The sequence below is a fragment of the Triticum dicoccoides genome, chromosome 6A (assembly GCF_002162155.2).
Source record: "Triticum dicoccoides isolate Atlit2015 ecotype Zavitan chromosome 6A, WEW_v2.0, whole genome shotgun sequence".
In the NCBI taxonomy this organism is placed as follows: domain Eukaryota; kingdom Viridiplantae; phylum Streptophyta; class Magnoliopsida; order Poales; family Poaceae; genus Triticum; species Triticum dicoccoides.
Window position 1 is genome coordinate 153489467 of NC_041390.1, and position 24469 is coordinate 153513935.

A 24469-nucleotide genomic window follows, 5' to 3' on the forward strand; every position below is an offset into this window, starting at 1 on the left:
TTATTTATGTGCCCCCAGATGCTTTTTCATGCGTCCTTTTCGCAGAATGGGCATGCACTTTAGGGCAATGCCTCCCAGGGAAAGGAACCCCTAACGGAACTATTCTCCCTGGAAGATGTTTCTTACTAACCATGTAAATAACATAACTAGTCGGACACTTGTCTGTTCACGCACTAATGACCCCTACGCCTGGTCTCCATGCATTCCCCGGTTCTTATATAACCGCATGAGAATTCGGACACACTCCGGACCGTCAGGTCCCGAGGCTGAAGCGAAAAGGTCGGCCATGACAAACGATCTACAACCCGTCTAGAAGGCATTATAAATGTCAATTAAATGGCATAGTCATTCTGACTGATTGTATCCTCTTCAATACCATCTAACAGGCTGTCTAATTTACAGTCCTACTGGGAATACTTTGCGGCCAATTCTACTTGGCCGTATACTAAGCTTACAGGAATCTCCTTCCCATCGGGCCCCACAAGACCGACCTCGGCCATGTGGTTGGGGTCAGCCTTGGTGTACCGCGTCTTCACCATGGCCCAGGCCTCTCTAGCGCCTTGATGGCGGGCCGATATCTTCCACAATCGGAAGCGCCGCCGTGCTCCCTTTAGCTTCTCCGCAAGCTCTCCAAGACCTTCGGGCATGGAGATGGATGGCCACAGGGCCTGGGCGACGCCTTGCATCGCCTTCCGAACTCGCTCGAGCAGTTGCGAGAGCTCGGGAAGAAGGTCACCCGTAGAACCGGGCATCTCCTCTGCAGGACGACCTGTTAGCACACCTACAGACATTACTCTGTTAGTCGACTTCCCTGCCAAACTTTTTTTCAAAGGTTCATTCAAGCACTTACTAAATATGTTGTGCCGAAGCCGCTGATTCTCCTTAACGGAGTCTGACAGCTGGGCACGAACATCTTTCAGGTCGACGCCCAGCTTGGTGTTGGCATCTTGGAGATCGTTCTTCTCCCGCCTCACCTTTGTCAGCACCTTCTCACCAGTCTTCAACTGGCGTAGGAGGTGTTGCCTTTCCGGATTCAATCCGGTGCCATCTGCAATTTCATTTGTCAGATTCGCACCCATGCCGTGCTTCGCAAAATACTTATATTTCGAAGTGTATATTACCAGAGGGGGTCTCTTTGGGCTCCCCTGCCGCGGCTAGTGCGGCCTCAAGTTGGGCTTTGCACTCTTCTAGCTCCTTGGACAGTAGGGAATTCTTTTCTGTAAGAACCTGCATAACAAATGATCCTTAAATCAGTTATTCTAACTGTTTCAAGTCTCGGGGGCTACTGGCATATATATATAATTACCAAAATTTTCTTACCCGTATGTCTTTTACATATTGCTCTATGGCTCTGGCTAGACCATTTTGAGCGGCACGAAGGTATGCATCTCCCGAATTAAAGGCATCTAATGCCTCTTGGGAGAAACAAGCGTCGCAAAGAATTGTCCGGCGACGCCTGTTGTTCATGGCACTCTCCACCTCAGAGTGGGTGGCAGACAACCTGTCCACATCCTCCGTCGGAGGAGCGTCCGATGCGCGCCTTGTGTTCGCCCCCGCCTCCGGACCAGGCTTTGGAGCTTGGCTGGTGGAGGCGTGATTGGCAGCTTCTCCGGATATAGTCCGGCGAGGTCTCTTTGTCCTGAAGAGAGCACGAGTGTTAATATGCCTTGAAGGTATAACACCTGGATAAGGGGGCGTGCCATACCTTTGTGCTGACGCCTCGGTCCGGACTGCACCTCATTTCTGCCCACGGGGCCCTGCGACCCCTCGTTGGCTTGTCGCCACAGGTTCGGCCTCCCGTCTCAAAAACCTCCCCTGCAAAGTTCGGTTGTAATCAGGAAACTGAAAACACGAGAGGGCGGACCCCTATTCGGGGTACTTGGACTTCGATCTCAGTTACCTGGGAGGCCGGGATTAGCCCTGGGTAATCGGCCGTAATGGCCACCAAGGCGTTGTCCTTGCTCAATTGATGAAACATTCCATCAATCAGCTCCACAGATAAGTCCGGATCCTCTTGAGAGGCCGGGCCGAGGGACCGTCCTGGGTCCTCGGGTTGTGGAGGAGGGTTGTTCATTTCTTTAACAGCCTGGCGCAGCTCCTGCGTTGAAGTCATTAGACTGAATATTTGACAATGGGAATATAAAATGAATGGGCAGGTAAATATGACCACTTACCCAGCTTGGGGGATTGTACATAGAAAATCCACCCTTTGGGTCGACGCGGAGAAAATCCTCCTCTTCTCCCTTGTACAAAGCGGACAAGGTCTTTGTTAGAGCCGCAGCCGAATCCGGCCCCTTACGGCCGTAGCGGGTGGCGTCGTCCTCTCCGTTGAAGTCCCACATGGGGTGGCCTCTGCACTGTAGCGGCTGCACCCCTCGCATGATGCATGCGGCGATGACCCCGACCATGGTCAGTATGGAATGAGCTAACAATCTTATCCGGCCCATCAGGTAACGGACGTCCTTGTCACTTTCCCTCTGAGGGCTCCGTGGACGCCAACTTAGGCACTTATTTAGTGGAGCACTGTCGAACTCAGGGAGGCCGATCCGGACAGGATCCGGCAGCGGGACGTCCTCTATGTAAAACCATTCCGAAGGCCAGTCCTCTGACGCCTTCTTTGGGGTTCCGGATAGATATCCGGTCCCGACGATGCGCCACACTTCGGCTCCGCCCACTTGAAATATCGACCCCTTCTAAGAACGGGGCACAAGGCAGAATAGCTCTTTCCACAGCCCGAAATGAGCCTCAACACCCAAGAACAACTCGTAGAGGGCTACGAAGCCCGCGATATGCAATACGGAGGCAGGCGTGAGATTGTGTAGCTGGAGGCCATAGAACTCCAGGAGCCCCCGGAGAAATGGATGGATTGGAAATCCGAGCCCCCTTATTAAATAAGGGACGAGGCGCACCCGCTCTCCTTTGGAGGGATTAGGGGCACTCTCCGCTTGCTCTCCGCCATTATAGATGGCAAGACCGGCTCGAACCGGGACCATATAGGCCCGGGGGAGAAATCCCTTGGTCTGGAGCGTCACTAGCTTGCTATGCGGGATGGAGCATCTCTCCCAATATCCAGTCTGAGGGTTGGAAGGGCGAGAGGAGGAGTTGCGACGGCTGGCCATGGTGGTATGGACATTTATCGGATGCGCTCTGATGAACACTCGCGAAGGGGAGAAGGTGTGGTTTGGATCTAAATCCTCGTCCCCTTAAATGGGCGGCTCATTTACGCGGCTAGGGATGTGGATGTAAAAACACTCAGACTTTTCATATTCATTTGACACGTGGGAGACGGCCATTATTGGGCGTAGAAGCCGAGGAGCGCAACATTTACAAGAAACCAGACTTTATTCAACAGGTACACGGAATTTGGAGGAGAACCCGCCTTGCAATGCCGAAGACAATCTGCGCGCCGGACTCATCGTCATTGAAGCCTGGTTCGGGGGCTACTGAGGGAGTTTTGGATTAGGGGGTGTCCGGATGGCCGGACTATACCTTCAGCCGGACTCCTGGACTATGAAGATACAAGATTGAAGATTTCGTCCCGTGTCCGGAAGGGACTTTCCTTGGTGTGGAAGGCAAGCTTGGCGATACGGATATGTAGATCTCCTATCATTGTAATCGACTTTGTGTAACCCTAACCCTCTCCGGTGTCTATATAAACCGGAGGGTTTTAGTCCGTAGGACACCAGACAGAACAACAATCATACCATAGGCTAGCTTGTAGGGTTTAGCCTCTCCGATCTCGTGGTAGATCTACTCTTGTACTACCTATATCATCAATATTAATCAAGCAGGACGAAGGGTTTTACCTCCATCAAGAGTGCCCGAACCTGGGTAAAATTTCGTGTCCCTTGCCTTCTGTTACCATCCGGCCTAGACGCACAGTTCGGGACCGCCTACCCAAGATCCGCCGGTTTTGACACCGACAATAAATATAAAAGTTTAATATGAAAAAAATTATTTTACATCGCCCTGAGCCTAAAAATACATTGGACCGGCTCTGGATCTGCCCTCCATTATGCTAACTCGATCGCATGCATGTATGCATTCCATTTGCTCCAGGTTGTATTAGTGTTTGTTAAGCTCGTGCGACGGCGAGGCGTGGAGTGGGGCGCTGCCAATATTATTATTTTTCAATCAGCTGCCCCCACCGATTTCCATTAAGGGAAAGCGAATATAGCGAGCGAGCTACATATGCCAGTCTCAGTTCAAGGAAACTAAAAGACTAGTACTACTGATAAGACTGGCAGGAAACGCAAAAGTATCAACAGGCAACAGCCCTAGCTAGGCGCATTCTGCTCAGCAGACGTCTAGAACAGCAAGTAGCCACGGGTGGGGCGCTGCCGTGGAGGAAAGCTCGCTCCGACCCACATGCTGCGCGGCGTCGTCCTCGCCGGCCGCCGCGAGCTGCACCCGCACCGGCACGGCGGTGGGAGAGTCGATGCTGAGGCGCGCGTGCGCCGGCTGCAGCTGGCCAGCAGCAAGGCCACCTCCACCACCACCCCGTGCAGCGGCTCAACGCCCGGCTATAGGTATGGTTCCACGCACCTTAATTAGCTGCGGCTTTCTTCTTCATGATCTAAGGGTAGTCTCCTTTCACCAAGGGGTCGAAGATCAATCCTAAACAAGAAGGCCAAAAAACGTGGTCGAAATGCACGCCTACAAATCAAGATGATGTTAGTTCTCACCAGCCGACCATGAGGTCGAGCGATCTCTGCGTTGCGGAGACGTAGGCGGGGCTGGGGGGGAAGGGATAGTTCCAGAAGCCGTAGATGTTCATGCAGACGACGCCCCGCTGTGTGGCCTGGTACTTGTCTTTGTCCCAGTAGAGCCTGACGGCGGAGGCGTGTGCTAGTGCCAGGAAGGAGTGGTGCGCCACGGTGGAGTCCCCCGTACGCGTGGTGCAGTTCATCCCGGCCGTAGGGCGTGGAGCAGCGGCACAGCGGGAAGACGCCGCTGTCGTAGGCCGCGATGGCGGACTAGTCCACTCCATGGTGGTCCAGTGCTGCTGCTGCACCGGCCCAGTCCCTGATCGAACTCCCGGAAGCACGCGTCCACGAACGTCGTCCACCCTCCTCGCACTTGCGGAGTTAGTAATTTGTGTAGCCAAATTGCAAGATCTTCTTACACGACCCTGGGGTTGGCCAGCCGTGGTACTCGTCTTCGAGGATCCGAGAAAAGTCTTCACGTTCGTGGATCCACGAACGGCTGAGCTATAGCAGTGGCAGCCGCCAGCCGCCAGCCGGAGGGTGTTAATAGATAGCATGAAAAATGTCTACTGTGACCTGTAGACATTGTTTGTGTTTTTTTTTTTTGAGAAATTGTTTTTGAGCATCGGGAGCTCCTATAGGCCGCTCGCTGCGGCAAAGTGCCGGCGCTTCGCACAGGAGCGGCTAGCGTTGGGCCGGCCCATTTACAGTGGCACCTTCCCTAGATGGAAAAATCGCAAAAAAGAAAATCGCGCTAGCACTGTAACTCGAACACGCGACTTCGCACCAATTGGCCTGCCGTGCTAACCACCACGACGAAGACCATCTCATGTTCACTTAGCAGCCGGACAGCTAAAGACGTATACGAGAGAGACTAATGTTAAACATTAATTCGCAAAAAACCTAAAAAACTACAGCCCATTTTTCGAAATTATGAATACTTTCTTAAAAATAAAAACATTTTTCGAATTTTCGTACAAATTTTGTAAAACAAGAACATTTTGATGATGTGAACATATTTGAAAAAGGGGAACATTTCTTGAATTTGTGAACAAAATATAAAAATGTTTACTTTTATAAACTTCCAGAACATTTTTTGAATTTGTGAACAAAATTAAAAACATGAACTATTATTGAATTTGTGAACAAATTAGGAAAGCTGGAACATTTTCTTCAATTTCCAAACATTTTTTGAATCTTGAGAACAAATTTTGAAACAGAGAACATTTTTGCAAAATCCTGAACAAACTTGGAGGCGCGAACAATTTTTTAAAGTACGAACATTTGTTGAATTTTGAGAACATATTTTAAAACGGAGAACAATTTTGAAAAATCCCGAACAAATTTGGAAGCACAATTTTTTTAGTATGTGAACACAAAATTGAAATCTGGTACATTTTCTGAATTTCGAAAGTTTTGTACTTTTTTGTGTAACAAGAACAATTTTGAATTTTGAGAACATTTTTTCAAAAACTGAACATTTTTTGGAAACAGGAACAAAAATTATTTTTTTGATTTTTTTTAAAAGAGAAGAAAAGGAAAAGAAATAAAAAAGAAAATCGTAAACATTTTGTAAAATTGTGAACAAGTTCTGAGAAAGAAAAATAAACTTGAAAAAGGAAATGAAACAATAAACAAAAAAGTAAAAAAAACAGAAACGAAAAAAGAGAAATGGAAAAACAATAGAAAGCCGAAAAAGAACCCAAAAAACGATACAGAAAAAAACCCGGTTCAGGGAACCTTCTAGAAGGTTCCCAAAACCGGTTAGACGCATTATGTATAAGTGGGCCGGCCCAGGTTTATCGCTCGCTGCGCTGCCCTGTGCGGTAGCCCGACATTTTGCCGCAGCAAGCGGCGAATAGGGATTTCCTTGAGCGTCTGCTACGTAATGTGTGTAACTGCAAAAAATAAACATAAATACGATTTACTTGACCTGTGTGGTAGCCCATCAGCACAACAAAACGGGTCCAGCCCAGTAGTAGCACCTCCGTTTTTCTCTGTCTCGGCAAAGCCCAAACTTCATCTAAAGAAAAGGCAAAGCCCAAATCACATGGGCCAGCCAATATTTTGGTATGGTTATCCAAACAGCCCCTGAATCTCTCGTCCGGCTTCTTCTTCCTCCGGTCTCACCATGGATTGGAAATTCTTTCAGCCCTAGACTAGACACTGCGAGCAGCCAAACATGAGAATAACGCCCGACTCGACCCCTCCCGGCCGCGGCGCCAGTCGACGGCAGCATCGCCGGCGCACGCCGCCCGACCCCGCCCCGTTCCGTGGTCGCCTCCGACCCGCCCGTGAGCTCTCTCTGTCTCCTCCTCTCTTCCCATCTCTCCGTCTCCTCCTCTCTTCCCTTCTCTCTGTCTCCTCTGTCTCCCGGCCGCCGGCTGCTGTTGTTAGATGGATTGATGGATATTGCATAGATAGATAGATGGATGGATAAGCTGAATTTGCTACTCCTAGTCCTAGATGTTTTGGTGTTTGTGAATGGCGCTAGTAGCTAATGTGAATGGTGAATTTGCTAGTATCGCTTTATTTTTTGGCTATTGTGAATGGTGGATGGTGATAAATATGTCTCAATTTTTTGCTACTGTCAATGGTGGATGGTGCTAGATGATATTCGTAAATCTTTTTCATTCTCCATGTTCGAAACCAACAAGCATTAGAATTCAACAAGCAATTTCAATCCAGGGACATTCTGGACATTTCAACACAGAACTTGTCCCACAATCTCAGATTACAATCTAGAAAAGAACTCAATGGCTGATTCTGATGGAAGTTTCCCAGAATCTGATTTTGGATGGGAGATTCCCAGAATCAGATTTTGTCTGACAACTTGTTCTTCTACTATTGTTGGTGTGGTCATGGGAGATTCAGATCAACCAGACCATTGATGGATGATTGTTACTACCTTTTGTAGCCTTGCACTATCAGTTTTTGTCATGCTTTATCAACTTTGTTTGATCATCAAGAGATGACCTCGAATGCTGCATTTATTGTGCAATCAGCCATATTTTTGTATGCTTTAGCATGTTTTCTAAAAAACAAATGTTTGACATGTGCATCTTATTTCCTTCAAATACTTCAAATTTTAATCTGCATTTGGGATTACCTTTAATCAGTATATTACCTATCTTTAATTTGCAGCTTGCTCTTGCTTCTTCTGCTGCTACTCTGCTGCGTTCAGGCGAGCGCCTACGACCCGCTCGATCCGAGCGGAAACATCACCGTTAGCTGGGACTTCGTCGACATCAAGGACATTTACTCGGTAATATATTTCTGTCTAGCTCATTTCTAGTTCACTAGTAAGGTGCCCGTGCTTTGCGACGCTTAACCTGTTCTGAATTCTATGCTAAAATCAAAGCACTGGGCCGTGTCACAGGCTTAACTTGTTCAGCATTTGATGCTGACATATACAGTAATGTAGTAGTTTGTTTAGAAAGCCTGGCATGCCCAGTATTCTGTTCTGAAATACTAGTATATGACAGATTGTTGTTTATGAAGCTTAGTGAACTTGTCCTGTATTATTTCCTTCGATGTTTGTTGGGCTATTTCATGATGCGAATAGTATTGTCTGTCCAGCTAAAGTTACTACTTGTTAAAAGAAAATCTAAAGTTACTACTTTTCTCCATTTGGTTGATGCGATTGGTTTTTGGCCTTGCTATGTATTCATGTACCCCTTTTCAACTATTCATCTGGTCTATATAAATCTTGTACATGCTCCAGAATATTCTTGGAGAGAAATTAAAGTACCAGTATAAATTCGTTACATTTATTATGCTAGTGTTTGTACATATCTAGCTCTGTGTTCCATAATATTTTGGTCCATGGACGGTGTTCTTTAGCCTTGAGTTCTTTTTACTTGTGTTGGAGAGTTATCAATGTTCCTCGATGGTACTGGTTGACGGGTTAATTCATAGTTTTGAGGTCAAAGATTTGTCGTTTGTCCCATTACACCTGCCTTAAAAGCTCTGACCTCTTAAAGGTAGTTGCCCATTTTGAGAGTGGCAACTCAAAGTATCCCTTGTCTCAGAAATTACAAGTGCAGGAAGGATTCAATGTAAATTGTTGTAAATTGATATGCTATTATTATGATTATATTCAGACTAATATCTTCACACGATGGGCTTATCAGTCCTGCATTATTAGTGGGCTTCATTGTATTGTGATACTGGTTACTCCCTCCTTCCATCTATATAGGGCCTAATACGTTTTTTAAGACCGTCTTTGACTATTTACAAGATTAATAATACATGAAATGTATAATGTGAAAATTATATCATTGGAAGCTCCTTTCACATATGTTGGGGATATGACTATTTGTGTAAGCCATCCAGGAGGGGCCGGGTTACGCAAATAGAGGTTCTTCAGAAGCCCAAGACCAAGGCATGAAGATGGCGGTTCACCAAAAGGCTTAAGGGCCCACAGGCGACTCTGAGGCCCGTAAAGATAAACCGCCATGATGGTATAACTTGTACTATAAGGTAGAAGTAACTAGTCGCCGAGCCGAACACTGTTTGTGAGCCGACCGGGACTCTGTAGGCCGCAGGACGTCAACCCGTGTATATAAGGGGACGACCCGCCAGCGGCTTAGGATGAGAAACAACTGATCGAGAGTCAGGCATAGCGTATCTCGCTCCCTGGTCATCGAAACCTCAAGCAATTCCAACCCAACTAGACGTAGGCCTTCCTTCACCGTAAGGGGCTGAACTAGTATAAACCTCGCGTATCCTTGTCCCGATTAACCCCTTTAAGCTTCCTAGTTGCGATGGCTCCACGACTAAGTCCTTGCAAAAGGACATCTGCCGTGACAATTCCACGACAGTTGGCGCCCACCGTAGGGTCAGCGCACGGTGGATTTGAGTTCTTAAAGGGCAGCTTCGAAGGGCTCAAGGGATACGCAGTTGGCCGGATGACCAAGAGTCGTCGCGGCAAGATCTACATCAACGACGAAGGCTGGGGCCCCGACGCCGGCTCAATTGAGTACGGGTACCGGGTCCCTTTTGGCGGAATTCAGGTCTTCATCGGCCGGATTGGTGAGCCGGGCCCTAAGCCGGACAGCTGCACCGACCTCGTCGAGACGGCTCAGCGTGCGAAACCCGCCCGAGCTCAACCCGTCGTGAAGCGTGCCTTTGTGGGTTGCATCCACGGAGGTGAACTTTCTGAAGGATCTGAAGGTGATGGTGAGCCGGCCGTCCTCTCTGACGGTGATTCGTCCGCCGGCTCAACAGATTCGCTGTATCAAGTTCAAGATGGTGTGCTTGGGGGCTGTTCCGATGGCAGCACTATTCCGAACCCCTCAGAGTCGCCAAACTGGGCAGGAGTCTTCATGGCTGGTACTCAACCCGGCCAAAATTCTACGGCCTCAGCGGCGATAACGTCCGGGTTAGGAGCAGCCGGGGCAGGAGGCCCTGTGCGCTCACCGGCTCAGGTGCTGATGGATCTCATGGATAAACTTACGGCCTTGTTAACTGCTACTGTCGTCCTTGCGAACCAATCTGAGCATGAGGCAGAGGTGGCACAGGTTCGCGATGAGATCGCCCGGACTAAGGAAACCTTAGCAGCTGAAGATACTAGATTAGCCACAGAGCGGGCGGCTTTGGACGTACGGGCGCAGCAACTTCAGGCAGAGGTCTTTCAGCTCACGTTGAGCTTGAACGCATCTAATGAGGTAATGAGGAGGAGACATCAGAAAACTCAGTCCCGTCTACCTCAGATTTATGATCCTCGGAATCTCTCTGCTACACCCGTGGCCGGCCCAAGTAACCCGCCAGGTGCAAATCAGTTTATGACATCCGGAGCGGGAGGCCCAGTCCAGCCTCAGGTGACGGCGCCTCTTCACGGCAGTATGGCACCGCCCCATTACGTACCAATACCACATGGTCACTTCTTCAACCCCATGGAGAACTTAATCGCAGCATCAGCACGTTTGGCGGCTCTCCCAGTAGATGGTGATGATCCGACAGCGGTGGAAACCCGGAGGATCAGGGAACTTGTCCAAACAGCCCTGGCTCAGCAAGAGACCTACTCCTACAGCCGGAACAGGATTCACTCAACTCCTCCGCCCTGGTTAGCTCCGCCTCGTCAAAACCGGAGCCCGAGTTACAGTAGACACATGGAGTCAGAGGCCTTGTCAAGTAGCGCTCAGCGCCGGAACCAGCCCGGCGGGTATAACCCGGTTCAGGATCGGATACGTCAGGAGGACGAGTGGGCGGCGCAGCTAGCGGCTCAGCTAGCAGCCCAACAGGACTCACCGGCTTAACCCGACGACTTCCGTTGAGGCAGGTGTTGCTACTAGAACCGGAGGAGTTCCTTGTCTGGTATCGGCTCTACGTAATGTACGTCTGCCCAAGGATTTCAAGGGACCTCGAAAGGTGCCGAATTATATGGCCGATTTACAGCCTGGGGCGTGGATTGAAAGTTACGAGATGGCCATGGAGCTGCTGGAGGTTAGTGATGAAGCGATGGCTAAATACTTCACCATGATGTTGGACGGAACGGCCCGTTCTTGGTTAAAGGGTTTGCCACCCAATTCCATTAGTTCATGGGCGAAGCTAAAGGCCCGTTTCATCCAGAACTTTAAGGACACTTGCAAGCAGTCTATGTCGATTGTGGACCTGACAAATTATAAGCAGGAGGAAGGTGAATCTACGACTCATTGGGTGCGCTGGGTCAAAGATATAATACATTCGTCTGACAAGATGGATGCCGGCTCAGCAGTTCTCATGCTGGAGAAGAATTGCCGCTTTGAGTCTCTGAGACAGAAACTGGGGCGCCTTAAGCGTGATTGCAACGATATGGGGACGCTGATGGCGGCTTTAGTCATGTATGCCGATTCTGATAGTACCAAGGACCCCGCGTTTGATGAGGAAAAGACAGGGAAGGGAAAGAAGAACGGTAATGGAAAGGGTCAGCAGCATAACCCGGCGAGTCAAGGAGGCAATAAGCGTAAGGCGGACGGTAACCCGGAATTTGTGGCCAATGCACAGGGTAACAATCAAAAGCGCAAAAGAAAGCCACCCCCTCGGTTTGGTGGGTCAGGTCCGTCTCTTGAGCAACTACTCAATGAGGCCTGCCCGAAACACGGCACCCGGGAACGACCAGCGACTCATTTATGGAAGGATTGCGCAATCATGAAGGCTTTCAAGAATTTTAATACGTTTGATGGCAATCAAGGCCTAGGCGGCGGCTTTCATGGCCCGGGCGGCGGTTCAGGATCCGGTTTTCAGGGAAGCTAGGGTGGTTATAATCAACAACAATCTGATCAAGGAGGTCAGCAGCAGCAGCAGTCGGGTTATCAGATCCATCCAAAACAGCTAAACAGTGGGCAGTATCACGTGTTCACCACAAGTTTGTGTAAACGTGATCAGAAAGTTCATAAGAGGGCTGTGAATTCTGTTGAGCCGGCAGTCCCTCGTTACTTGAGGTGGTTGGAACAGCCTATTGTTTGGAGCAGGGAGGATCACCCTCCCCGGGTTGATAATCCGGGTCAACTGGCCCTGGTGGTGGCACCGCAGGTTGGTGGTTATAAATTTACTAAGGTGCTCATGGATGGAGGTAGCATCATCAACATCCTCTATTACGAAACCTTTCGGCGCATGGGCTTAACTGACAAAAACTTAAAGACTTCCAACACCGTCTTCCATGGAGTGGTGCTTGGTAAGTCGGCGTATCCTGTGGGTAAGATTGAACTAGAGGTGGCCTTTGGAGACGAGCATGATTCTAGGGCGGAAAAGTTAACTTTTGAAGTGGTCAAAATCAAGAGTCCATATCACGCTTTGTTCGGGCGGCCGGCTTATGCCAAGTTCATGGCGCGGCCGTGTTATGTTTATTTACAGCTCAAGATGCCGGGTTACAAAGGTACCATCACTGTGCATGGAAGCCGAAAGGTGGCCCTGGAGTACAAAGAAGGCGACGCGGCTTATGCCGAGTCTGTCTGTGCAGCAGAGGAGCTCAAATTTTATCAAGATAACGTTGACCCGGCGGATATGACCTCCCTCAAGAAGCCGACTACGGAGCATGACCCGGCCATGAAGTTTAAATCGGCTGCAGAGACTAAGCTTGTTGATTTTACTCCGGGCGATTCGTCTAAGCAATTCAGCATCAGTGCCAACTTGGATCCTAAATAGGAAAGCACGCTCATCGAGTTCATTCGTGAGAACCGGGACATCTTTGCATGGAAGCCTTCTGACATGCCGGGTGTACCGAGAGGACTCGCTGAGCACACTCTTAATATTGATCCAAAGTATAAGCCGGTCAAGCAGTTTCTGCGGCGATTCAATGAGGAACGATGAAAAGCTATAGGAGAAGAGGTCGTCCGGCTCTTGGCGGCTGGGTTCATTGTCGAAGTTTTTCATTCGGAGTGGTTGGCTAACCCGGTGCTCGTGCTCAAGAAAAACGGCACCTGGCGGATGTGTGTGGATTACACGGACTTAAATAAGGCTTGTCCGGCTGATCCTTTCGCTCTCCCCCGTATTGATCAAATCATTGATGCTACGGCGGGTTGCGCGCGTTTGAGCTTTTTGGATGCTTACTCTGGTTATCATCAAATCAAGATGGCAGTTAAGCACCAGGAGAAAACGGCTTTCATCACTCCGTTTAGAGCCTTCTGCTATGTGTCTATGCCTTTTGGGCTCAAGAGTGCCCAGGCGATTTATCAACGGTGTGCACAGAATTGTCTCCACAATCAGATTGGACGCAATGTTCATGCTTATGTGGATGACATAGTGGTGAAATCCAGAGAGGCGGAAACCTTGATATCTGATCTTAGAGAAACCTTTGACAATCTCCGGGTTTATAAAATGATGCTTAATCCGGAGAAGTGTGTATTTGGTGTGCCTGCAGGCAAGCTTTTGGGATTCTTGGTCTCAAACAGGGGCATCGAGGCTAATCCGGAGAAGATTAAGGCAATCACTTCTTTGGCTAAACCGGCGTGTATCAATGATGTTCAGTGATTAACGGTCGTGTTGCCGCTTTAAGCCGGTTCATAAGCCGGCTAGATGAGAAGGCCCTACCGTTGTACCAACTGATGAAGAAGGCAGACTCCTTTGTCTGGAGTAATGCTGCTAATGCTGCTTTTGAGGATTTGAAGAGGCAGTTATCTGAGCCGCCGGTTCTTGCAGCTGCCATTGACAAAGAGCCTTTGTTGTTATATGTGGCTGCTAATTCACGAGCCGTCAGTGTGGCAATTGTGGTAGAGCGCAAGGAGGCTGGTAAGGAACATCCGGTTCAACGGCCGGTTTATTATGTCAGTGAGGTACTCATCGAGTCAAAACAAAGATATCCTCATTGGCAGAAACTTGTTTACGGGGTGTTCATGGCAAGCCGGAAGTTGAAGCAATACTTCCAAGGTCACCCTATCACTGTGGTAAGTTCTGCCCCCTTGGGAGACATTATTCAGAACAGAGAGGCTACAGAACGAGTCGCCAAGTGGGCCATCGAGCTCGGGCCTCATGGTCTGAAGTACGTACCACGCACTGCCATTAAGTCTCAAGCTTTGGTGGATTTCATCAATGACTGGACAGAGCTACAGGCACCTGAGGAGAAGCCCGATAACACTTATTGGACTATTCACTTTGATGGGTCCAGACAGTTGGAAGGCTCGGGGGCTGGAGTCGTGTTAACTTCCCCTCGAGGTGACAAATTTTGTTATGTGCTCCGGCTTATGTTTCCTTGTACTAATAATGCAGCTGAGTACGAGGCCCTACTCCATGGTCTCCGGATGGCCAAAGAGATGAACTTGAGCCGGGTAAGATGCTTGGGAGACTCAGACCTTGTGGCTCAACAGGTGTCAGGCAAGTGGGACTCTAAAGATCCCCTTATGGCGGCTTACCTCGTGAAGTCGATGCTGTGGCTGGACATTTCAAGGGTTATGTGGTGGAACACATTGATCGAAGGAAGAATGAGGCGGCTGATGCCTTAAGCCGGCTGAGATCTCAGCGTAAGCCGGTGCCGCCTAACACCTTTCTTGATGTTTTGCATAATCCTTCTGTTAAGTTACCTACAGAGGAAGATCTGGCAATACCAGACCCGGAGGCACAGCTGGTGGCGGCTCTCCATGTTATCCCGGATTGGACAGTGTCTTATTTGGCTTACATGACCCGGGGAGAGTTGCCTGAAGATGAGACCTTGGCAAGACAAATCGCCCGGTGGTCCAAGTCCATGACAATTGTCAATGGCGAGTTACATCACCGCAGCGTCACTAGAGCGTTTCAACGTTGCGTGTCACCTACAGAGGGTCAGGAGATCCTTCGTGAGATTCATGAAGGCGATTGTGGTCATCACGCCGGCTCAAAATCTCTTGTGGCCAAAGCTTTCCGTCATGGGTTTTATTGGCTGACGGCTCATGCTGATGCAGAAGACCTGATCGGTAAATGTGACGGATGTCAGAAATTCTCATGACGAGCCCATGTGTCGGCTCAAGAATTGAGGATGATTCCAATTACTTGGCCGTTTGCAGTCTAGGGGCTTGATATGGTCGGGCCTTTCAAAAGGTCTAAGGATAAAAAGACGCACCTCTTGGTGGCGGTTGACAAGTTCACAAAGTGGGTGGAGGCGGAGCCAGTCAGTAAGTGTGATGCAGCCACGGCGGTCCAGTTTATGAAAAAGGTGATTTTTCGCTTTGGTTATCCACACAGCATCATAACTGATAATGGCACTAACCTCTCCAAAGGAGCTATGGAAGAGTTCTGTCAACGAGAGCATATCAGACTTGACGTTTCAGTTGTGGCTCACCCTCAATCCAATGGTCAAGCAGAACGAGCTAATCAAGAAATCTTGAGGGGTATCAAGCCCCGGTTCTTGGTCCCCTTGCAGCAGAGGCCGGGTTGTTGGGTGGAGGAGTTACCTTCTGTACTTTGGAGCATCAATACTACACCTAATAGATCTACGGGTTACACGCCTTTCTTTATGGTGTATGGAGCAGAGGCGGTCCTGCCAAGTGACATCCGTCATGACTCACCCCGTGTGGCGGCTTATGTTGAGGAAGACAACGAAAAAGCTCGGCAAGACGCACTTGACCTGTTGGATGAAGAGCGAGAGTTGGCAATAGCCCGCTCGGCGATTTACCAGCAAGACCTGCGCCGCTCTCACAGCCGCCGGGTTAGGTCCAGAACCTTTCAGGAAGGCGACTTAGTGCTCCGACTCATCCAGGATCAATCTGACATGCACAAGCTATTCCCTCCTTGGGAAGGACCCTTTGTGGTCAGCAAGAATCTGAACAACGGATCATACTACCTTATCGACGTTCGGGAGCACAAAGACTCACGTAAGTCGGAGGAGGAGACCCGTCGGCCGTGGAATATCACTTATCTTCGGTCTTATTATACTTGAGCCATCGGCTTTAATGTGTATATGTTTATACTATGTATATTACATAAAGCAATAAAGCAGGACCTCTGCCCTTTTTTTCACTCCCAAAAAAGGTTTATGTGTTTTCTTTGTCAGGTGGTGGAGATAACCAAGGAGAAGCGGATCATATCTGAATCCGGCTTTCCTTTGGTCCGGCTTATGATCATATCTGAATCTAGCCGTGATCACTTGGGGGCTTCCTGTTCAAACATAGGTCGTATTCGAACCAAAGAGAACATAGCTGTCGATACCCACTTGATCGGCATACTGCCAAACCCACTTGGGGGCTTCTTGATCATATTTGAATCATAGCTTAACCCCTTTGGGTCTGACGTGGATCGTATTTGAATCAGCGTCATTAAACAACTCTTATGGTCACTTGGGGGCTTCCTGTTCAAACATAGGTCGTATTCGAACCAAAGAGAACATAGTTGTCTATCCCCACTTGGTTGGCATCGCCACAGCCACTGGGGGCTAACAGATCGTATCCGAATCTTAGCTCAACCCCTTTGGAACGGTTCACTGATCGTATTCGAATCAGAAACCCTTGAATTTTGTTCATTATATTTTACAAGTATCAACATTGGATATCTTGCGACCCTCTTGAAAATACAATGGAGTACATTGCAATCCTCCAGGATTAATATTGGTTGCATCAGGTTGTTAAATACCAGGTGAACTTTTATGTGCCAATTTTCAGGAGTTAAGCTTACCCTCAGGGGTTGGCTTATATAAGCCGGAAAAGCAGCCGTAAGCATCACAGGGCAATGCAAGACATTTCTGCAAAGGACATAACAGATTCATATAAACTACAAAATGCATAGTGACGGCGGCTTATGCAAGTATTAAGGGCCATAAGCATACGCAAAGGCATATCAAAACTCAAAGTATTTTCTACTCTGTTACAAGACTCCCCGAGTCTGAATGATGCGGCATTGTTTTTCTACAACGACATAAGCAGGTGGCGCCTGGCAATCTACTCTTGGGGTTGACTTGAAGCCTCCGGGTTATCCTTCTCCGCCTCTCCGCCGGCTGCTTTGTCCTGGAAGGATGATGAGGCCCAGTCAATGTCACTCAAGGCCTCAAACTCAGCTTCATCATCTATTAAACCGGTTGGGTCGACTTCAGGGGCAAATGTGTGCTTACGGATTGGAGGGATCAAGCTGACATCGTCATAATGCGGCGTGGGGATTCTCTAATTCTCCTTGTCATAACCCGGCTGATACTTGGTGAGGTCAGTGTCGTTTCCAATTTGAGTGGCCACAGGGCGTATATCCCTCACGCAGGTGGTGAAATCCTTTTCATCAAATGGAGTGCCATCCTCCTTTAAACTTGGATACCCAAGAGCGATGTCGGCCGGGTCTAGCTCTGGTAACCAGGCTTTGGCCCGACTCAAAGCGGCTATTGCTCCGGCTCTTGCTTGGGCCCGTCTCAACTCTTGAATCCGCTGAGGAAGTACAGCAAGCCGTTGTAACAGATCTTGCAAGAGGTGGGGCACATCATTTGATAAGGCTACAACGGCCAAGGCACGTTGTGACCCGATGTACAGTTGCTCTACTAGAGTATACACCGCCTTCAATTTGATCAGCATATTCTGCTTGAGGTTTGTGCTCCCGGGGCCTGTATTGGTAAGTATAAGGTAAACCTCAGGTAACAATTGAAAGAATATTTACAATATTTAATGCTTGCTTAAGATAACTTACCAAAGATTGCTGAGACCATCCGAGATATCTGGCGTTGTAAGCCGGTCAGTTCGGCTGTTGCGTTTGCCAGCGACGCCTCTGCTGTCTCGGCCCGGGTCACCAGTCCGGCCTTTTCGTCAGTCCAAATTTTCTTCTCCGACTCAAAATTTTTCTTCAGCTTCTCTTGTTCAGAGACGCTGAATTCAAATTTGGAGTTGGCCTTTTGAATTTCAATCTCCTGGGCTGCCAGGCGATTCTTCAGGTCAGCAATTTCTGATTCAAATTGACTTATGGTGGCCTGCATTGCACCGGATAGTAGTCAAGATTACGGTAAATAATATTAAGTCCCAAGCACTTTGCAAGCAAAGATACTTGGGGGCTAATGTATACCGAAGCTTTCTAAATTATTAAGCCGGTCCTGGATATTAAGTCCCAAATACTTTGCAAGCAAAGATACTTGGCACTTGGGGGCTAATGTGTATCGCAAGTTAAAGGTATTGTGTTACATCCGGTTTAAATATTTTTTCTTTCAGCCGGGCAAGCAGCTCTAACAATTTTTCTAAGTCTACAGCATATTTATTCATAAGCAATAGACTTGGGGGCTGATACAGTAAGTATGATTGAAAGTAAGGAAGCATAAGTCATACCTCAGATTTTTGCTGTATTTGCTTCACCATGTCAATTTCCAGGTCACGGTTGCTTTGCACCTGGTTGATATAGCCCGAGACGATCTCTCCAATACTCAAATGAGTATAGTCGGTGATATCCATCTTGGCCTTACGGTGTTCTAGCAACTCCTCTTTAGCCGAGCATTTGGCAAGGACGGTGGGCCTGGCCGGCTCAACGAATTGAGCCTTGAGAAATTCCACTTCTGGGTCAGCCGTTTTGACTGGGCTAGGTGCCTCCGGGTTAACAGAACCATCAAGAATACCTTCAGCAGGCGGGTCAGAAGTTGGTGCTGCAATGTCTTGAGCCGGCTCAGGCGGCGGTTGATGTGTGAAAGAGTCAGGAGCAGCTATACCCTATTCCGGTTCAGTCACCACAGGGGTTTGGGCCGGTTTATCCTTCTTGGTTTTCTTCCTGGGCTTAACCTGCATGCTGTGGGCAAAGCAGAGAAATGAGTAAAGAAACATGAAGAAAGAAAAACATAAGGTGAATAAATTGATATTACCCAGGGGCAGTCTTAAAAGCCGGCATGTTTGATTGCATGGACTCGCCGGATGAAGGAGAGGTATCCTGGTAGTTGGAGTCAGATGAATTGAGAGGTTGACGGATTAGACCCGCCAAAGGTAAAAAAGGGTATAAGTTGGAGATAACCTCAGTCCGACGCTTCCGGGTTGTGTCAGGCAAGCCGGAGGATAGCTCTGCATCCTTGCTGGTCCGGGTCTGCCTCCGGTTTTCAAATTGCTGTTGCTTCAAAAGAAAGTCAGGATCTTGGTAAGCCAAAGGGTGTGAAAATCTTACTTTTCGGGTTACTCTTCGAATTTTCTGACGCGGCCGAAGCTCGGAGTCGAAGGAGATTATAGTTACCTCTTCCTCGACGGGTTGGCTGTTGCCCGTGTCTTCCTGAAAGAAGGTTAATATCAGTAAGGTAGTGATAAAGGAGAAAGGAAAATTAAAAAGTTACCTCTTCTTCATTATCATCAGAATCATCAAGCTAAAACATCTCAGAAGCGCTTGGCTTCCTTTTCCTTGAAGTGGTGGGCTTGGCGGTTTTCCTTTCAGCTCTCTTGGCCGCCCTGGCTTGCTTGGCCGCCTCATGATCATATTGGATTTTCCAGAAGTTATCATTTGCTTGTAAAAGGTTATAAAGGGTTATGCGTAAGAATACAGTATAACATGATAAAAAAATAACCCGACGGCTGGAAACTTACTGCAGGGGCCGGGTTCTTCTTGCAAAAAGATAGTAAGCCGAAAGCGTTACTATTCACTGTGCCCTCTTTCAACAAAGACTGAGTTGTAGCTTCCACTACGTCATCTGGTAAGTCGTCAGGACTATGACGCTGAGGGTCATCTTTCTCGCCTGAATAATTACACATTAAGCCGGGGCGGCGGCTTAACGGAATTATTCTCCAAGCAACCCAGACTCGGACCAGGTCAATGCCATCTAAGCCGTTCCCTAAAAGAGCTTTAATCTTTTTGATCTTGGGGGTGAGTGGCAGACGTTCAATAGCAGTCAACTCATCCGGCAGCGGGTGAGTAGATTCAAGGCGCAATGCACAGAAGCCGGGCAGCGGGTTTTCACCAGCCGGAGAAGTATCTTGGCAGTAGAACCATGTCTGGTTCCAGTCCTTTGGATGACTCGGCAATTCAGCATAAGGGAACAGGCAGTCTCTCCGCCTTTGAATCGATATGCCACCAAGCTCCAGACTGGGCCCGTTGGCCCGCTCATTCTGCCGGTTCAAATAGAACAATTCCCTGAACAAAAGTAGGCTGGGTTCTTCTCCAAGGTAGACCTCACAGAAAACTTGGAAGTTGCAGATATTTGACACGGAATTGGGCCCGATGTCTTGAGGTCTTAAGTCAAAGAAGTGCAAAACGTCTCTAAAGAATTTTTAACCGGGAGGAGCAAATCCCCGGCTCATGTGATCGGTAAAAATGATCACCTCCCCTTCCTTGGGTTGAGGTTTCTCCTCAGACGGGTCAGGAGCACGATAAGACATGCCATCCTTCTTGGGCAGATGGCCAGACTTTACAAACTCGGACAGTTTGCTCTCTGTAACAATGGATGGGACCCAGTTGCAGGTAACCGGAGGTTTAACAGCTTTGGTGTCATTGGGTAAATTGAAGCCTACAACAAGATAAAGGAAATTTTCCGGTTTATTATAACCTGGAGAATAAGCATTATTGGGTTATTTAAGATGGCGGTTTAAGAAGGGGCCTAATGACATACAGGTAACTATGTGATAATGTTTAACAGCTGCAGGTATTAAAGATGATTAAGGTTTTCTTAAGTTGCCAGAAGCAAGCGGTGCTGACAGCCGGTGTTATCTTAAACCGATTACACGGACTACTATGGCTGAAACAGAGTCAACAGACACAGTTTTTGGCTAAGTGTGGAGCAAACAGGTTTCACAAATTGCAATTATTATTTTGGATCAAACGATGCTCTGGAAAGGAAAATTTTCTAGACCTAAAACAGTACAGGGAAGTTCATATACTCAAGGAGGGCTTCCAAAACAAGGAAATGGGATCTGTTTTCATACAGAATAAGCACACAACATCCTCCGCAGCAGTTCTATGTGGTTTTTACGATCTGAACAAGGTATTAGAGGTAAGAATTAATGGAGGTTGCGTCGGGCGACGATGAACGTCGACGAACTCAAGATAGTACTAATGCAGATCTGAGAAAGGGGGGAAAAAGAACTCACCGATGTGGAAGAACTGCGGAGGGTTGCCGTTGTTCTCTAGTCAAAAAACAGGGTGATGCAGCGGCCTTAGTCGGTGAAGACGAGGTTTCCGACGGTGGCGGCGGCGGAGCTCGAGCGGCAGAAGGAGTGCGAGGAAGAAGACGACCGGAGGAAATGAAAAAGACCTAGGTCGCGCCTATTTATAAGGAGGACCGACTGAGACGGCGCGAGAAACGAGGAGACCAAGACATCATTATCCAGCGGCCCCGACGCCTCGATTTTCGGGAGGGTCAGTAAAGGCAAAGATCCGTTGAAGATATGATGAATTAAAATATAAGTTTTATTGAAGATGACGTCACGATGATTTAACCCAGAACCAGAGGATGACGTCACGGCGGGTTACAATTTTCACGCAAGACAGAAGACTAAAGTCCAGTTCATAAGGTTTCCAAAGATTGACATGAACCGGTTCAAATCAATCTGGGGCCTAATGTTAGGGATATGACTATTTGTATAAGCCATCCAGGAGGGGCTGGGTTACGCAAATAGAGGTTCATCAGAAGCCCAAGACCAAGGCATGAAGATGGCGGTTCACTAAAAGGCTTAAGGGCCCACAGGCGACTCTGAGGCCCGTAAAGATAAACTGCCATGATGGTATAACTTGTACTATAAGGTAGAAGTAACTAGTCGCCGAGCCGGACACTCTTTATGAGCCGGCCGGGACTCTGTAGGCCGCAGGACGTCAACCCGTGTATATAAGGGGACGACCCGCCAGTGGCTTAGGATGAGAAACAACTGATCGAGAGCCAGGTATAGCGTATCTCGCTCCTTGGTCATCGAAACCCCAAGCAATTCCAACTCAACTAGACGTAGGCCTTCCTTCACCGTAAGGGGCTGAACTAGTATAAACCTCGCGTATCCTTGTCCCGATTAACCCCTTTAAGCTTCCTAGTTGCGATGGCTCCACGACTAAGTCCTTGCAAAAGGACATCTGCCGTGACAATTCCATGACAACATACGTATTTAACGATATGTTTTGTGTAAGTTGCATGTCATATATTATTGCTCTAACATTTGGTAAAGCTAGCCTCGAAAAACGCATTAGGCCCTATATAGATGGAAGGAGGGAGTAACTATTTAAGACATGATGATTGGGCATCTCTAAAAGGAAAATAATGTAAGACATCAGTATTGGGTGTTGTTGTTCCTGTTAAAACTAGACTTAGCATTTTCTGATCTAACTTTTTAACATGTGATTGTTAATTTATCTGCATGTGTTCGCATTAAAAATAATATTACTATGATCACCCTTCCTTCAGTTAAAATTTTGAAGCGTTCTTGCATAATCACACATGCAAGCTGCTTCTTCTTAGAACATGTGAACGAATGTAGTTGATTTTCTACAGTTCATATATATGAGGTTTGTAGCTATGGAATTGATAAGCACAAAGGCAACTATCATGAAATTGAAGCAACCAGAAGAACATTAAAGTGCTCTGCTTTGCAACTGTAGCTGATTTTATTGCATAAAGAATGCATTCATGCTAGCTCTGACTGTCCTGCTGTCTTTTAATTGGTTTGCAATAGACCAATAGTTTCCTCTCGGGAACTTAGTAGCAGTCTGATAAGAGTTATCGATGGCAAAATCATTGTCATGGAATTCTATATGGCCCGTTTCCACATGACTGGCATATAGGAGTATCTATTGCGAGTATTGCCTTGTGTGGGCCAGTCTTCACTGTTGATATCTTGAACAGATCCTGTCTTGAGTACATTAAGATTGTGGGAACCACTCTTTCAGAGTCAGCTGGATCTAATCCAGTGAGTGATCTATTCTACGGTAACCATTTAGTGTCGTTCTTGCCTAGAAATAAAGTAAAGAATCTTGACAGCCTGAACTTTGTAGCACTATAATCTCTATAACACGGACTTCAATCTCAAACCGGTGTTGAATCCCGAATCATGAAACTAAGGTGGCCTCCTATTTGCTCAGTAACTCTGGCAGTCATATAGATGAACAACTGCATCCATGTTATCTTCCGTGTATTTGCTCAATAGCTCATTAGCGTATTCTAATATAGAAATCAATGAGCTAACCATAATATATATTTTCTTCACGTAGGTCTCGGTTAGTCTCCAGAACTACCAGCTCTACCGCCACCTCGAGGATCCAGGGTGGCGGCTGAGCTGGTTTTGGGCTGGCGATGAGGTGATCTTGGATGCGAAGGGCGCGGAGGCGACCGAGCAGGGAAACTGCACTCGCTTCGTCGGTGCTCACAGCTGCGAGAAGCGGCCTGTAATGATGGACCTGGGCCCCGGCGTGCCGTACAACCTTCAGGTCGCCAACTGCTGCCGGGGCGGTGTCCTGTCTTCGGTCATGCAGAACAGCAAGGCGGCCACATCGACGTTCATGATGACCGTCGGCAACTTTGCTCCTTCCAGCGACGGCAGCCCCCAGATGCCATTCAATTTCAGCATTGGGGTGCCAGGTTACACTTGCAGGAATGCCACAGTGGTGCCCCCATCCAGGCCCAGATCAACAAGCAGCGGCACATCCAGGCCCTGAGTATGTCTTTTACTTGCGAGTGTAATTTATTTAGTAGAGGTCTTGCAATACGTAGCATTTATCTGATTATTCTTGTTGTGCAATGTATAGTTGCAGTCTTGCAGATAGGAATTAACAAATATCACAACACCAGGCAATGAAAATACACGAGTGATAGTCAAAAACACAGTTTGCTTGCTCCACCCAAATCAACCAAAATCAAATCAAGTTACAATTCATTTAAAATAAAAATCATAAACTAATAGAGTATTTTGCTTCGATAATCGTTCTGGCCGTGGTGACGGCGTCCATTGAGAGAAGTTAACCAACGCTATACCTATTACTTAATATATGGTAGAAACAAAAGCGGTATAATTTACACTGTACAGCAAAATCTATACTCGGAGACGGAACTTTGTGACACAAACCAATAGATGCTATAGCGTTACAACTAACAACTGCACAGATAGTGGTGGCTGCAACTACCTGATGCCGACAGGACAGAGAAAATACACTGCCTCCTGCACATGAGAACTATGCTTCTAAAGCTCGTTAATTTGTTCAAACACGAGTGTAGCTAGCAGATCAATTAAGCACACCTCAAATCCACTTTAATCAGGCCTTAGTAACATGGAATCTAGAAGTATCATACTTATATTCTTTTGGGTAAAAGATATCGTACTTATGTAAATGCGCAAGAAACAGTACAAAGTTCAGTAAAGAGAAGCTAAAAACACCATTCATTTACTATACAAGTGAACTATTTCTTCTCAAGCATGCAGCCATTCATTTACTATACAGCAGGGCTATTTCTAACCATCATCATTCTATTTGTTCCT

At 47.7% G+C, this 24469-nt stretch overlaps 1 long non-coding RNA gene across 1 annotated transcript; it reads left to right on the forward strand.

The window, feature by feature from the left end:
- The first annotated feature begins 6826 nt into the window (after positions 1-6826).
- Positions 6827-24469, forward strand: LOC119316376. The gene is made up of 3 exons (XR_005152949.1): positions 6827-7000; positions 7851-7971; positions 23208-24469. It is a non-coding gene; the product is annotated as an uncharacterized LOC119316376 (long non-coding RNA).